The sequence below is a fragment of the Elephantulus edwardii genome, unplaced genomic scaffold (assembly GCF_000299155.1).
Source record: "Elephantulus edwardii isolate Elephantulus edwardi_28Jun2011 unplaced genomic scaffold, EleEdw1.0 scaffold00221, whole genome shotgun sequence".
Classification (NCBI taxonomy): Eukaryota; Metazoa; Chordata; class Mammalia; order Macroscelidea; family Macroscelididae; genus Elephantulus; species Elephantulus edwardii.
Genome location: NW_006399971.1, coordinates 104,102 through 108,636, shown reverse-complemented (window position 1 = coordinate 108,636; position 4,535 = coordinate 104,102).

Here is a 4,535-nt window from a genome sequence, read left to right as displayed (position 1 = left end):
TTTTATGAAGGCTAATTCTTCTCTTTTTATTTTCCAACTACAGCTTCTTACACATTCCGTATAATAATTTAATTTTTCTTCTTAAGTTTTTCTTTGAAGTCTTCTCTTTATCTCTTTGACTTAGGCATTTCTTTCATTTTTCGCTTTTTATCGCTCTAGTGCAATCTCCATTCTCTTCTGACATCCATTTTTTTCCAGTCTCTTCTGACATCCACTTTGATCTTTTCTTGCTCATTTTTTTTAAATTGAGATTTTAATGAAAGTTTATAGGGCACTTAGATTTTCATTGTTGTACATTTTCCTCCCTGCCCACCACCCCCTCTCTGCCCCATTAGCTTTCTCTTTGAAAAAAAATTCTTTTGTTATTGTACAACTCCCCACCCCCACCTCAGTCAACTTTAGTATGCAGATCTTACTCTGGACTGTTGTCATGCAAATAGTACCTAACCATATATTCCTTTTAAGCAGTTCTCACCCTCATCTGTTTCAATGAAATGTACATTATTTATCTCCTTTCTTCTTAGTTTCCTCTCAATCCCCATTTCAGTCCTGTTTTATAAGAGTTGCGTTATGTGGTATTTGTCCTTTTGTGACTGGGATATTTCACTCAGCATAATGTCTTCCAGGGCCACTCATTTTGTATAATATGTCATGGATTCCCTGTGTTTTGGTGCTGCATAGTATTCCATTGTGTGAACAATGAAGCACAGCTTCTCTATCCATTCATTTGTTGATGGGCACATGGGTTGTTTCCAACCCTTTGTAATTGCGAAAAATAAACATGGCTGTGCTTATATCTACTTGGGTGGCAGTTTTGGTTTCTTTAGGGTATATTCCCAGTAGTGGAATTTCTGGGTCAAATGGTATTTCTATTTCCAAATTTTTGAGAAAGCACCATACTGCCTTCTACAGTGGTTGCACACCATGCTTTATTTTTTTTATAGTTTATTTGCAGAATTTGGATACAAATTTGAACAAATTCTTTCAATTTCCCTCATCTCCACCCCCAGCAAATTCTATAATCCAGTGATTAATAGCCTCTTCCTCCTGTCCATTCACATCGCTCTGCTTTCAGCCTCTCCCAACCCTCCTGGATCCTTATACTCATTCTACAATAATGGTCTTATGAATATTTATCCTTGTGGAACTGAGTTAGTTCACTCAGCATAATGCTTTCCATCCAGTCCCTCCCAAGTTAGGTAATAATTTACAAAATTATTGCTCCTGTATGCTACATTGTATTCCATTGTGTGAATGTACCATAATTTCTCAATCCATTCATTTGTAGTTGGACATATGGGCTGTTTCGACGTTCTTGTGATAGTGAATAATGTTGCTATGAACATTGGTATACAAATCTCAGTTTGTGACTCAGTTTTAATATTCTTATGGTATATTCCAAGTAGTGGAATAGCTGGGTCATATGCAATTTCTATGGTCAGCTTTTTTAGTAAGCACCAAACTGCCTTCCAGAATGGTTGTAGCATTTTACAATCCCATCAACAGTGTATAAGAGTTCCTTTCTCACCACATCCTCTCCAACATCTTTACTTGCTGCCCTGTTAAATTTTGCCACTCTTAGTGGAGTGAAGTGGTACCTCATTGTGGTTTTTGGTTTGCATCTCTATTATTGCCAGTGATTTAGAGCATTTCTTCATGTGTCTCTTTGCCATTAAAATATCTTCCTCTGTGAAAATTCTTTCCATGTCTTTTACCCATTTTGCAGTTGCGTTATCACTCTTTTTCTTGTGGAAGATCAGGAGTATTCTGTAAACTTCTGTTATAAGACTCTTGTCTGAGATGGTATTAGCAAATGTCTGTTCCCAGTCTGTAGGTTTTCTTTCACTCTGTTGGAAAAGTTTTTGTTGTGCACAGAGATTTAATCTTTAGAAGGTCCCATGCACCACTTTACCCTCTTTAGGTGGTGCATTTCTGGCTGTATTTAGCAGTGTCTTAATACCTTGCTCTAGCCCTTCTAAGCTTGATTCCAGTATGGCTCTTATGAACGTTATGGTTTTGAGCTTTAATCCCACCTTGAGTTGATTTTTGTGTGTGTTGTGAGATGTGGATCCTGTTTCAGCTTTCTGCAGGTGGAAGTTCAGTTTTGCCAGCACCATTTGTTGAAGAGGTTTTCATTTCCCCATTTGATTTCCTTGTCAAATATGAGTTGACCCTAGATAGCCGGGTCTATTTCTGGGTTCTCAATTCTGTTCCATTGGTCTATGTGTCTGTCATTGTACCAGCACCATGCTATTTTGGTTATCACTGCTGTGTCGTAGGTTTTGAGGTCAGGGAGTGCTATGCCTCCAGCCTCATTTTTGTTTCTCAGAGATGTTTTGCTTATTCGCGGGCAATTGTCTCTTCAAATAAATTTGATAATTTCTCTTTCACTCTCCTTGAAAAATGAATTTGTATCTAGATTCAGATTACATTGAACATGTAAATTGCCTTTGGTAGGATTGTCACTTTCACCATATTGAGTGAATTCCACAATACTATGAAATACTTGGGAAGGGATTGGAGAGTATTGTGCTGAGTGAACTAACTCAGTTCCATAAGGATAAATATTATATAAGACCATTGTTGTAGAACAAGGATGCAGGAAGGGGTGGGAGAGGCTGGAAGCAGAGGGTTGTGGTTGTACAAGGGGAAGAAGGGATTAATAATTGGGTTGTACAATTTGATGGTTGAGGGGTGAGGGAAACTGAAAATATTTGTTCGCATTTGTATTCAAATTTTGTAAATAACCTAGTGAGAAAAATTAAAAAGTAAGGAAAATAAAGGCAAAACTTCTAATTACTGTATGGGCCTTAATATTTGTTCTAGATTAAGCCACAGAACCCAAATTCTACTTTTAACAAGTATGTATTTCTAGGACAATTATTTCCCCTTTCACAAGTCTATTTCTAGGACAATTCTTTTCAGTTGGCACATCCAATCAAGTACTTGCCAAAATTGGATTTACAGAGTTATTGAATTTACAGTATCCATGAATCATTCCTAGCATACATCTTAACACCGATTACATGGAAGAAACATCAATATCCGAGATGTAAAATCAGCATAAATTTACCACACAAGCCTGTTAAAACAGAACAAAAAGTGAAAGTTCCTGGTTTTCTCTTGACCCTTTGCTCTAAGTATCATCTTTAACATATCTTGTTCATGAGCATACGGCCTGTGGCTCTGCCTATTGACCTAGGCCAAAGAAGCTTCTCAACTTCTCTTTCCATCTTTGTAGGAGAAAAAGTAACCATCTTAGATAAACTTTTCAAGAAACTGATTTCTGACTCGAATAAAATTTCACACTTCCATGAGTCTGGAGCCATTGCAAGGAACCACTTTGTGACATCAACTATAAAAACAGCAAGGGCAATATGGGAACAACTAAGTCTGACCATTACTAACTACACAAGAGAAAACCAACCCCATCAACAGCTCCACTCCCTAGTTATGCTAATTACAGCGCCAACCCTGCTTCCTCACCAGGTCTAAAATGCATTATAATAGCAATACAGACCTCACAGTAACATATTCACAATTATGGTGTTTGCTAGTGAAGTTAACAGGTTACAACTCAGTCTGGCAATAAGATAAATTTTCTCAGACAGGACAACTTCTGAAACATGCCCAAGACCCTTTAGACTTCAACCTTGCAGTGTTAGGCCAGTGTTACTCATACTAATTAAGGCACCTCTCTCTCAAGTCCTCCAGCAAGCTTGGATGAAGGTTTCTAGTTCTAGTTCCATGAGGCAACACTCAAAAGGTCAACTCTGTCTCACATTGGATCTCTGGTTTACTCCTGCAACTTCCGCTTTTATCCTGTAGGTCTGGGTGTCACAAGAATCCCGGGTCCTTAAGAATAGGTGCCTTATTCGGTTTCTTCTTAATAGTAGTGAGATCCCCTACTCCTTAGTCTTTAAACTGATATTATTGCTCTTTAGAACTTTGGATAGGTCCTTCACAGATTTACCCAAGGCAACACATTTTGGCTTATTTTAATGAAATGTAAGTTACTGAAAAAACAGAATGTATTTTGTCCTATTTTTTGAATTGTTCTTATTTATTTACTATCAAGTCAGAACCAACTCGTAGATGAGACTCCAGCGATTATTTCAGAGGTGGTAAATTGTAAAGGAGGAGAATACGTATCCTTCTCCTATGGAGCACCTGGTGGATTTTAACTAGGTGATTTAGGATTCCATTACAGCTTCTTGCCACCAGAGCTTAGACTTTTTAAGGTGGTTCTTTTCCTTTTCTTCCATTTTTTATTAGTTTTCATAAGATAATTCATTTACATTGTGTTTCATTCATGTACATTGTATTTTATACAATTTTTCATTTATGTTTAACACACTCATTCATATACATTGTATCATATAGAATTAATTACTATTGATCAGTGCTTAGACTTTTAAATAACCTCTCACTTTTAGCTACAACCAGGAGAAGATAAAGTAGATGAATGGGATCTTCTAAGAATCCCCTATGCACATCCAAAACCTTCGCCAACAGGGTAAAAAGGGAAGCCACCG